At 40.8% G+C, this 12,729-nt stretch overlaps 1 protein-coding gene across 6 annotated transcripts in view; it reads left to right on the forward strand.

Moving 5' to 3' along the window:
• Positions 1–3,620: 3,620 nt before the first annotated feature.
• LOC308473330 (uncharacterized protein) overlaps positions 3,621–12,729 on the forward strand; it is a 60,672-nt gene continuing 51,563 nt past the window's right edge. For 4 of the 6 annotated variants that reach the window (XR_013984032.1, XR_013984033.1, XR_013984034.1 and 1 more), the window contains exons 1-2: positions 3,621–4,185; positions 6,086–6,257. The gene's annotated coding sequence lies outside the window, so the exon portion shown is untranslated. Of the gene's footprint in view, positions 4,186–6,085; positions 6,258–8,317; positions 8,412–8,488; positions 8,595–12,729 lie in introns of those variants that run through there. The other 2 variants (XR_013984036.1, XR_013984037.1) reach the window with 2 other exon arrangements.

Consider the following 12,729-nt stretch of genomic DNA (forward strand, 5'->3'; position numbering starts at 1 on the left):
AACCAGGATGGAATCTAGACACATATAAGAAACAATGTGAAAATGCTTTTTTAAAAAACGTTTTGAAAAATATATTGACTTTGCCATAGCTCACCATCACCATCTAGTGTAAGGTATAATGCACTTCACAACACACTTAAAACATTTTATTTGCAGCTGTATAGCTGAGTCCTGGAATGGGATAGCTTAGTGTTACAACTGAACCCAGGGTCGTGGTTTATTTCTCCCTAACAAGCCAAGATTTGTTAGCCAAGGCTGGCTAGTGATATTTGCTTTTTATAAGGAAATAATCCACAATCTCATATTAAAACATAACTCTGATCTTATTGTTTTGTGTTGTTGTTTTGTGCCTGCTTGTGTGAAGGGAGGCACAAAACAGGATTCAGGATGTTATTTATTAAGCCAAAGTCCTTGATTTATTATGTGCGAATGCAGCCAATGTCTATAGAGAAAAGCATGTGCATGGTCACTACTGAAGTGCACTTGTTGCAACTCCACGAGTTTCAAGAAAATAGTGGGTGTTGAAATAAATTTTTGCAGCTCTGCTCTTCCTATGGAATATTCTACTGAGATAACCTTGTTGTCCTTTATTGACTCCTGTACCATTTATGGGCACTGTTATAATGCTGCTGCTAGCAAACAGGAGGACAGGTGCTGAAAAAGTACATGCTGATGCATGGACTTCCTGCACAGTTCCATAATGTTATTTTCCTTTAATACATTGTGAATAGCTTTCTTGGCTTCCAGTCTTTGACTGGAATACTGCATATCAGTGTATTCTTGATTTTAGATTTCCTTGTTAAAAAACAAAACACTGTAACAAAACACTAAAAACAAAAAGTAAACACTATCCAAACAGCTTTTCCGAGACATAACATTCCATAGATTATCTAATAATACTTACTACATCTAGGCAAGTAGTACTCTGAGATTTGCACAGGTTTACTATTCCAATATTATTCATGTTACTAATAGAGAACTTCAGGGTGCAAGTTAGCACCAAAGCACTCTTTAACACTTGCTGGCAACTATCTCCTCAGTTGAAAACATCTGACTTTCAGCCACATTTGTGTTGCTCCTGCCACTGTAGTCAGTAGGTCCAGCTCTGAGGGCCTTCTGGCAGTTCCCTCACTGAGAGAAGTGAGGTTACAGGGAACCAGGCAGAGGGCCTTCTTGGTAGTGGCGCCTGCCCTGTGGAACGCCCTCCCATCAGATGTCAAGGAAATAAGCAACTATCTTACTTTTAAAAGACATCTGAAGGCAGCCCTGTTTAGGGAAGTTTTTAATGTTTAATGCTGTATTGTGTTTTTAACATTGGGTTGGGAGCCACCCAGAGTGGCTGGGGAAACCCAGCCAGATGGGCGGGGCATATTATTATTATTATTATTATTATTATTATTATTATTATTATAGCATAAATTGACTTTTAAAAATTTATTTTGCAAGTACCCAGTGCCGGTTAGGTTGCCCACTGGAGTATGCCTTCGTTTTTTCATCACACAATTTTTAACCTATTCATGTATAAGAAACTTCCATAATGTTTGCTCTGGCTGGCACAGGCTCCCCACTGTCTCAGACTTTCAGAGGAATCCTCTCGCATTTTGTCTTACTGTGAACTTTGAACTGAAATACCAGTAACTGTCATATCCTACAACTCATACTCAAATGATATGTCTCTATAACTCCCTTTTTACAGTTGGTGGAATGAGGTGTAGAGAAAACTGCGATTTGCGATAGGCTTGTTTCAAATTATACACATATGCACAAACACATAAAGTAGGATGGCTGTGGGCCATAACTGTATAAGTTGGGACCATCATTCCCATGAGTGCTGGAACAAGTCTTCCTCCATTGTCTCTGATGAAGCAGTACTGTTGGCTGGCAATCAAGCCATGAAGGAACCAGGCCCTGTTGCCAGGGGCAACACAAGGACTCCATGTGGTTGTGGTACTTGATGAGGAGAATTACCAGCACCTGACTATAGCCAGTCTGTTTCAGTGGGACACCTCCATTTCTAGGTGATACTCCAAAACAAAAAATGGAAAAAAATCAGTGTCTTCTATTATTTCTACACACTTTTTTAAAATTTGTAAAGCTCAAGTGCCTATGTGTATTTTAGAATCTATGAATTGTTAGTGTCAAAAAGGAATGTCAATTTAAAAATGCACTTACTCAATACCTTAAATAGTGATTTCCTTAAGTTATCCCTTGTACCCTTTAAGCATCCTGCTGTGCTCGTGGTCCCATTTCGCTGACTGAGGCAAAACAGGAAGGTGCCGCGCTGTGTGAACAACACAGGCTGCTTCCTGCTCCCCGCCGCCATTGCTGCCGCCACGGAAGTCTTGCTTACTGGGATCGTGCAGCTGTGGCTTCCAGGTTCCAGCTAGAGCCCTGCAAGAACATGATGGAACCTGGAAGCCGCAGCATCCAGTTCTTGCTTCTCCAGTGGCAGGGGAGGGGGCACCCACAAGGGCTCCTCTTGGAATCTATTGCCTGAGGCAACTGCCTCAGTCTGCCTCATGGACAGGCCGGCCTTGCAAAAGTGTCATTCCTCTTTCTGAATGATCTAAGTATGGCAAAGATTATTATGATCTTGAAAAAACGGCCCTGGTCCAGGGGGACTGTTGGATGGGAAGAGATAGATGAACAAGCAGATGGAGCTTGGAACATCACTTCTGAGTGGGCTGGGGGTCAGAAGTAGCTTGGCGCAATTGCACCAGAAGTCCACTTGCCTCTGCCCACAACATGCTTCTCTTCTCCAGCTACATGAATTATACAAATGATTTTTAAAAAACCATTTTAACTGAATAAGTCTTTTTTATTATTTCATGTGCTCCTTTTGGGGGGGGGGGGGCTTTTTGAGGAACTGTGCCAGACCTCCTAGTCACTTGGAAGGGGTAGAGAGGGGTAGTCCACTTGTGACTAAGGTTTAAAATGTTTCTGTTTTAAAAACAAGCTGACATTTTTTAATGGAAGAAGTAAAAATCCACAAATGTAAAAGCATATGTGCCCATCAGTGCTGGTCCCATCATAGCTACTGCCTTGCATTACTTGAAAGAGGAGATGGATGTTGAATGCAGAAGCCAAACAGGTGCAGACAGAGTTCAATTGCAAAGCAAAATTCCCAGTGAATTTTGAATGTGATAGTTCTTCCATGGGGAGAAAAAAATTAAAAGATAGAATCATAGAATCATAGAGTTGGAAGAGACCACAAGGGCCATCGAGTCCAACCCCCTGCCAAGCAGGAAACACCATCAGAGCACTCCTGACAAATGGTTGTCAAGCCTCTGCTTAAAGACCTCCAAAGAAGGAGACTCCACCACACTCCTTGGCAGCAAATTCCACTGTCGAACAGCTCTTACTGTCAGGAAGTTCTTCCTAATGTTTAGGTGGAATCTTCTTTCTTGTAGTTTGGATCCATTGCTCCGTGTCCGCTTCTCTGGAGCAGCAGAAAACAACCTTTCTCCCTCCTCTATGTGACATCCTTTTATATATTTGAACATGGCTATCATATCACCCCTTAACCTCCTCTTCTCCAGGCTAAACATGCCCAGCTCTCTTAGCCGTTCCTCATAAGGCATCGTTTCCAGGCCTTTGACCATTTTGGTTGCCTGGATGGAAGCAGAATTTTTAGTCTAATTATAGGTTCCACTAATGTTGATCATCTGGTTCGGTAATGGAGCAAGTACAAGAACAGCATTGTGTTCAGGTTTGCTGTTCACAGAAAAAGATGCTTCTTCCAGGCTTGGCCAAAAGAGAAGGCTGGAAAAGTGAGGTCATCAGAGGGAGAAAGGCAAGTGGACCTATCCTATGATCAGAGGCAGAACGTTGAGCATTATGCCAGGGCTGACAGTGGCATAAAATAGTTGTGATCCTATGCTCATCCAATAGGACACTGAAAAAGAGATTGGGAAAATTGCTGAAACACTGGTGCAAGCAGCATGACAGCATAATTGTTCTGTCCCCAGTAACCATGTTGACAAGGCAGCCAACATACACCATAGTCTAACCATGACAACCCCTGAGATTCCACAGCTAGCTGGAGGGCAATCTACACAGTTATGACAGCTCTGATCAACGTTCACTCCTGCATCACCACTGTTTTCCTCACAGACGGCCGTCAAGATAGGATGTTGCTCAACATTAGCCATGTGAACACTTGAGTCTTTCATGTTATCCAACAAGGTATTGCCAACACTTACACCAAAATGATGTACATCTGAGCCCTGAAATATCATTTGGCTTCCCGGGCCAGGAAGATTATGGGCTGTTATGAGAGTTGCCTGATTGAAATTGCCTACAGTTTCTCCCTTTGACCAGTAGCCTCTGTAGCTCAATCGGTAGGGAGCCAGTGCCAGTTCTACAGGGCTCCCAGGTCAAGCTCAGTGGCCTCTAACCATTAGGCTCTTTGGCCCAATCTGGGTCTGAATATGTTACATTTCAACTAAATATTATTGCTATATGGAATCCTGAAGGTACTGCTTTTTCCTACATGTTCTAAGACCGTGGCAAAGTATGCAGCCATTATACCTTCTGCCATGTTCCTGTACCAGTCTGCTTGCTCTCCGTCCTGTCTCATGGCAGCAACAAGCAGAACTGTAGTTTCCCCCCTTGCGGTGGGTGAGGAGAAAAGGGAGCAAAGGAAAATGGGTAGTGGCTGCATATTCTACTGGCTTGGAACTTTTAAAAGGAAGACTTGGAAAAGGCACGATAACTGACTTGCAATTTGACAATTCTCAGTTCAAAAACTGTCCACCATATTTAAGATTGTGTCAGAAATTAAATTAAAGCATCTTGTGGCTAAATTCCAGAAGCACTGTGTATCCCATGCTGCATTTAAAATTGGTGTTGTTGAGTATACTCCCGCTACTCATTAGTAAGATCCTGTTGTTTTGTGGCTTAAGTATGGTACCAGTAGTTTTATTTGTGCAAACCAAGCTTTTTTGTAGGAGGGGATATATATCAATGGCTCCCCCCAGTGCTGGTCCAATGCATTTTGCTAATTGGGCTGGAACAAGAAATTGCGGCACACCTGCCCCCATATTTGGGAAGTTCCTGATCCTCTCCCAGAACCAAAAGTTATTTTTTCCAGAATTATACTCCTTTTCTCTTTCACTTCCTGTAAGCAAGATCCGTTTTCTGATCACTAAATTTTCTGATCACATACAGCCTAGTCCAGTGCAAAGGGGTTTTGGATTGTTCTGCCATTCATCAAAGGCTGCGAAAAGGAATTATAAATTTGGCCTCAGTAAACTTATGTTATGTGCCCATTTCTCAATTCCAAGAGTACATAGTTTATTGAAGTCAGGCGAGTTACCCACTTCAATGATTTTATGATTAATTAAATGTACAACTTTGCTTTTATTTTAATGAACCTTGTTGTATTCACAATCCAAATGCGTGAAATGAAAATTTTGTTCTGCAGAATTTAAATGAACATTTCACACTTGCTTAAGATCATCATCTGGTATACTATTGAGAAATGCTGTATAGGTTTATAGGGAAGTTTTTAACGTTTGGTGTTTTACTGTAGTTTTATTATTTGTTGGAAGCTGCCCAGAGTGACTGTGGCAACCCACTCAGGTGGACAGCATATAAATAGGCGTTCAAGACCTTGTACCACTGTGAGGTTGCCTGTGTAGCAGTAGTTTTTTTGGGACAAGTTCTGACAAAGACTTTATGGTTTTCTTAGGCAAGGCCTAGATCAGATGAGTTCAGTCTGATTGGCCTGGGGAACAGCAGTCTCTGATTGGCTGAAGATTCCAGTCAGTTTTAAATTAGCTGTACCCTGAGGAGTTGGAAGAGAGAAAAAATTGATGACAGAGGTATGAGGAAAAGCCGAGAGAAAAAGTATAAAGCTAAGGTCTGGATATTATTTCAAATCAGTTTGGATATAAAGCTGCATTTATCAAATCTGCACCTTCTGAAACAATACGTGAACAAAGCACAGCCTTTCTTTAAAATCACACTTGTCCAAAAATTCACATGTATTCAAAAAGTCACAAGTTGCTGCAAAATGTGGAGAACTGGATTTAAGGCTGAAAAAAAGAGAAGCAAAATTAACAAATCCTTCCATCCCTACTAGTGACTGAGTTGATCTGCAAAGCTACCCTGTATAAAGATCTTACTAGAGGGAGATTACTCAAGTGTGAACTAAACTGTCCAAGCCACCAAAAGAAGAACTAGAGAAACTTTGGGGCATAGAAGCAGATTGTCCATGGCTGGACTGGATGGCAGGAGTAAAGGCAGCAGCAGAGGTATATCTAAACCTGTGTTTATGCAAGTAAGGCTGAAAAACTGGGTATCCCTGGCATGCATATATATATATATATATATATATATATATATATGACAAAAAGACAAGAAACACACACATAACTTGTATCCTCCATATTGCTGAAGTTGTTGAAAATACACAGATTTCCTGTGTCGGTGGTCCAGACTGGTTCCTTCTTGAGTTATTGACAGAAAAATAATCAATTGTCCCGGAACAATGAAATCTAATGTCCTGGAATATCTCAAACAGTAAGATACTTACAACCATAGAATTATAGGGTTGGAAGAGACCACAAAGGTCATTGAGTCCAGCACCCTGCAATGCAGGAATCTTTTGCCCATTGTGGGGCTTGAACCCACAACCCTGAAATTAATACTCTCATGCTCTGCCAGCTGAGACTATTATCATGCTTGCTTTGTTAGTTGATATTATTAGAATTTGTATTGTGATGCTTTCATTTGTTGGCTTTTAGTACTGTGTTTATTTTATTGCATTTTAGGATTTCTCTTAAATGGTTGGTTTACTTATTTGTTGTGCAGAGAACATATGTTATAGAGTGACTCACAAGTAAATACCATACAAAAATTGAACAGTTAGACTGATTGGAAGTTGTAGATGGCACCTAGAACAAAATTCTTCTCCAAATGCAACCTAGCCTTATACACTGAGAAGAACATTTCACTGGACTCAGATGTGATTAGTTTTCAGCTAGGTATGCATAGGATTGGGCTATTGGTCTTTAATATGAAATAGTGGATTCATGAAAAGGTGGATTCACAACAAGCATGTTTTTAACTCTCAAACTGCTGCTGACAAGTTGTTGCCCTCCAACTGTTTTGGACCATAACTTCTATCAGCCCCAGCCATTGCAGCAACAGATTGGTGAAAGATGCTCTAAAAACTCCCTTTCATCCTGAAACTATGTGTGCTTTGTCAGCAGAAAACGAATAATGAATAAATGGCTGCATAAGTGGAAAAAATATAATAAAATGAATGAATGAAAATGAATAGGTCATATTGTAGACCAGTATTCAATACTTATAATCTACTATTGAACATAGGCATAGCACTTAAGAGTATTCAAAAGGACTTTGCATGCATTACATCAGTAATCCTTCCAGCAATAGGTCAGTGTTATTATCCCCCCACTGTAGATGGTCTGCCCAGTATGATAGTAGTCTACCTAAAGCAATTTACTGTGTTCCTGGCAGAAATGAGATTTGGCTAGGAACCACTTTGATCCACTATACTACATAACATGATGAATAACCATTCACTGGGGAATCTCAAAGGGTGCTCCTAAACTAGAATGCTTCATTCTCCAGAATAGTTATTTAAAGCCTGACAATGGGATGCCTCTTTTTTCAAAATAATTATTCCAGCACTGGACATCCATGTAACATAGGGTTCTTCCTGACTCTCAAATGCTTTCCAATTTGGCATTCAGAAATATTTGACTCAATTCACTGTGCAAAAACTAGGAAGCAACTTACATTGAAACAGTGCAAGGTGCTTTTAGTCAGCTACTGTAGTTTTTGGTAGGGATATGTGGGGATAGGATGGGATACTAACAAATATTAGCATATTTTTAATTCACCAAAGTCCCTTGGGTAGATAGTGAGTTATAAAGCAACAAATAAAGGAATGAATGATTGTGACACTAACCTTAGTTTAAGTATTTGCATTCAGTTTTGCAAATTTAGGCTACAATCTTATGCCCACTTACCAGGTAGTAAGCACCATAGGTCTCAATCGACTTACTACTGAATGGGCATGAAAGGTATCTCAAAGGTCATCAGATCCAATTTGCTGCTCTGGGAGGATCCCCTAGAACCTACACTGCTGCTGGGTCCTATGCAAGTTAGTAACTTCCATGTTTAGAACCATATTGTGGAAAAAATATATAAATATATGACCCTTATAGGTGTGCTTATGTATCCTTTTGAGATAGATTGCAGGTATGTTAAGTTTCACATGGGCCAGAAGGTTTACCTTCTCCTTCATTCAAGTAGACATACTCTTTCTACATTTTCATTTTAGATGAACAATCAAGGACACTCCTGTGATTCCCAGTCATTGTGTGGGAAGCAGTCTCCTGTGTTTCCTAATATTTCACCTACCCCCCCCCCTTATGGAATCATAGATGTAATTATTCATGAATAATTTGTTTTTGCTACTAGCTATGATGTTTTGTGCTTCTTTTCATTACAGTATCAGCTTCAACTGCATAGCAAGAATGCTATGGTCAAAGCATCTCTAAATATGGTCAAAGCAACAGGTCAAAGCATCTCTAAATATATAAAAAAACGGACTTCAAGGTTGCTGTGACTTAACTTGCTCCGTCAGTTCAGTGGGACTTAGTCATGACTAACTTTAGTTGGATCAGGGTCTTTTGTCTTAACTTGATAGCTATGTGGGGACTTCAAAATTAGAACCTGCACTTGTAGACCGCATGTTTGGAAATCAAAATTTAACATCAGAAAAGCAGCTTGTTACAATGACCAAAAGGCTTCAAGATAAATAAGGTAGGGTAGGGTATGTTGGGTAGGTTGCATATACTCCTAATGAACAAAGCAGGTTTGACTATTCTGCAGTGTCTATAGAAGATCAATGATCTGAAAGCAATTTTAATTACATGCTTGTGTTCCACTCAAAATGTTTTGACTTTGTCTGGAAGTTCAGGCATACTATAAACAGATAAATTGCTTCAGCTCAGTTGAAAGTTGCAATGTTCCAGATATGTTCTGCTAAAATAATACAGAAAAGAAAGTAAATTCTATTGTCAGGGCTTTCTTTGCTATATATAGGAACTGTATTGAGGGGAAATTGCTTTTTACCCACTATTCACCCCTCTACACAGAAGGTAGAGAATGGCGGGGGTGGGGGACTCTAAAGAAGATCCAAGTGTGCCTATCTGGAATAACCAAAAAGAAACACACACATACACAAATCTGAGCACAGTAGTACAGAAGTAGAAGATAAGTGCTGACAAAGTGCTTCCAAGATGACTTGCTTTAGGAAGCTTGTATATCAGGGATGGGGATGTGGCCCTCCTGTTGGACCACAATTCCCATCATCCCTAACCATTGGCCATGTTGACTGGGGCTGATGGAAGTCCAACAGGTTCCCAGCCTGGTTGTACACAGTGTAGATACACAGTGGAACTGCAGAGGCACTTCCTACATTAGCCCCAGTGAGCCCTGAAGCACAGAGACAGCATATTTTATGTCCTTTCTAATTTTGCCACACATTTGCGTTCATTGCAAGATTTGTCCCTTATCTGTGTGGTGCTGGAGCTCCTTTGCTATCTATCTGAATGGCTAAAACAGAGGTGAAGAACCTGTAGCCTCCAGATATTGCTGGACCAGTTTCCATCACCCTTGGTCATTGGTCACACTGGCTAGGGCTGGTGGGAGATGACATGACCACTGAATAACCTAAATAAATATGAATGGTATGCCTAGAAATAGACCAGCTGAGTTTGGGTTCTTTACTGTTTTGTAAGAAAAGCTGCAACATAACACAAGTATAATGCAGTGCATGAGCAAATTTATAACCCATTTCCAATGACATAAGCATGAACCACCCTCTTCTTACAAGGTAGAGAGGGCAAAACCAACAAACCACAAGTTTTTTTTATTGCTGGTGAATTCAAACAGGCAACTTTAATCTACTGAGGAGGATACACATACAAGCAAATATTTAACTGAGAGTTCTGTGGGTGTTTTATTTGCCAGTGCTTTACCTGCTGCACAGCTTCTAGGCTACAGTTCTCAGCAATGAGGCCACCATCGCTGTGTAGTTTAAGCAACCCAACTGTAAAACAACATCAGTAGTTTTCACTAGAATTGAAGGACAAAATAAATGTAAATAAAGCAAAAGAGGTAAAACGCTTGACTGCAACCAAGTTGCTTTTCTCAAAAAAAGAGTAATGAGATCTGCAGGGCCTGACACATACAGTAACTTTGAGATGTTGTAGAATAGTATCAAGGAAAGCTCATATGGTCTGTGGGTTGTAGTCTGGTGAATGCTGCATGAGGAAATATGAACTTATGCCCTGCTCAGTTCCTGGTGTGCAAACTGCGAATAAAGTGCACTTGTGTGTGAAAATTATAGCCCCTTGGGGACACATCTACACAGTACGAACCAAATAACATAGCATAAAATAAGCTCAAGGAGGTGTAGTTCTGATGCCTCATGGGAAAATGTAGCTCAAGTGAAAGGGGTGTTCATAGGCAAGAGGCTAGAAGCCATTTTTCAGTGTAAGCAAATAACAATTTGTGAGCCGTGAAATAACTGTGTTATTTAGGATGGGATTATAGACCCTCTAAGGAGCATGGGATTGTGCTACTGGCCAATTCAGGGGATAGATATTGCTACCACAACCTTACATATTCTAAATAGATCCATGATGTTGCCTTTTTAAAATTAAAAAAGCCTTCCATTATACTGTTTTTGTAATGTTAGTAAAGGAACCAGTGTTGCAGCGGATGTTACCAGTCAGTGGCTACTAGTGAAAGCAAGGATATTCCACTAGTCCAGCCTTATCTAATGCTCTGAACTGTGGTTACCAGAAGATTCAAGTGTAGCCCATCTCCTATTTGCACCATTCCCTCCATCACAGAATACTTGGAGGAAAATATATTTTAGTTTGTTAAAAACTTTTTCATGAAAAGCAAGACGCAGTATCTTTCCGATTCGCTGTTTCTCTTTTGTGGTTTAGGACAGCAGGTTAGAAAAGTGGAATGCCAAGAATAATGCTTATTTTCATGGCAAATCCAATTATGAATTAAGGCAGGAATTTGATATCCCCTTCCCTGGGAATAAACCCCATTAAACTCAACTGGGCTTAATTCTGAGGAGACATGCATAGGATTGCACTGTAAAAAAGGATTAAGATTGTGATTCCATGGCCAATAAATGGCTCCTCCATTTTATTTTCCACTCAGCTGACCATTATTGCAGCATGTTGTTGCATGGCACTGCCTCAGACAGGAAACACAATTTAATTCAATATAAAATGGATGAATGATAAACGGGAACGCTAATCTCTCTGTGTGTTTGCTGAGTATTTCAGGAGACACATGTCTAAAACAGGGCAGACCTGAATAAGCTTCTGCTTTCAGTGCTCCAGCAGATCCATTGCCCGCAATGGATTCACACCTGAGCGAAAATTAGGAAGAACAAACTAATTACACTTCGAAAATACAAGACAAGATACTGTTACAGTTATTCTTATTCATAAAACAATGCAGATCCCATCCTGGGTGGTAGAATGAAATTCAACAGAACAAACAACAGCTGTGTTAACTGACTGCCAGATGGAGAAAACAGTCAATGGTCAGTCAAACAATAATGCAGGCCTCATCTAAACAAACCACAGAAGATGAGACTGCAGCTACATAAAGAAACTCACATCCCAAGCTCAACTCATTGCTAGTGCAATTCAATTCCGTTCAGTGCAAATGATACCTGGTTCTTTCTTTATTTTTACCCAGGAGGTCTAGTAACAGCATACCCTCCTCTTAAGGCTATTGGATGCTTTGTTAATTTAAGCTGTCCTTGGGTCTTTCATACTTTCTGCAGGCTCTGAAACAGCCTTCTCCAACTCCGGGTCCCCCAGATGTTGAACTACAACCCCCATAACCTCTGACCACTGGACATGTGGGCTGGAGATGATGGAGGTTGTGGTTCAGCAATCTCTGGGGAGCCAACCTTAGGGAAGGTGGTTCGAGAATGCCTGCCGTCCTACCTACACTGGTCACAATCCATTTGGAAGATCCTGGAGAATGGCTTTTCAGCACTCCCCACCATAAAGCAGTGGGATATCACCTCCAGCGACTCATAGCTTTCTGAAGAGAGATTACTGCACCCCTAATACTACTGTTAAGTACATAGAGAAGAACATCAGGCATAGCTTCCCGAAGATCTGTAGAAGCAGATGAGCACTGCACAGTGTCTTGCACAATTCTAATTCCCGATAAATCCAGGAGACACACGGAGACTTCAATACCTGGGCCAATGGTCCACAATTATTGCCAGTGGTATCATTGGTGACAGAATTCTCAGGGGAGGAAGGCAGAGAGGATCCTGGTAATGTGAACAGTTACTATGGGGCGAATCGGAGCTGAAGCAGCCCTTCTGTTCAGTTCTATTACAAAGAACAAGGGTAGGAGGCAGGGAAGACTTCAGCCATTTCTCTCCCGTTTTGGGCTCCTTGGCCAAAAATGCAACTTGTACAGTAATGATATAATTAATCCAGCAGAAGAGACTTTTATTTTATTTTTTTAAAAGACTATTGGGAGTGGGAGAAGGTCTCTAGCGAGCCTCAGGATGGATGAGTCAAAAAGTAATTTTATAGAAATCCAGGAAGATGTCGAGCACCATATTATCATACACTGTGGTGCATTTAAAAACAAAAAACTTAGGAGGGAGCACACAAGAGGGCAAAC

This window comes from Podarcis pityusensis (genome assembly GCF_964106645.2).
Source record: "Podarcis pityusensis genome assembly, chromosome: 1".
NCBI lineage: Eukaryota > Metazoa > Chordata > Lepidosauria > Squamata > Lacertidae > Podarcis > Podarcis pityusensis.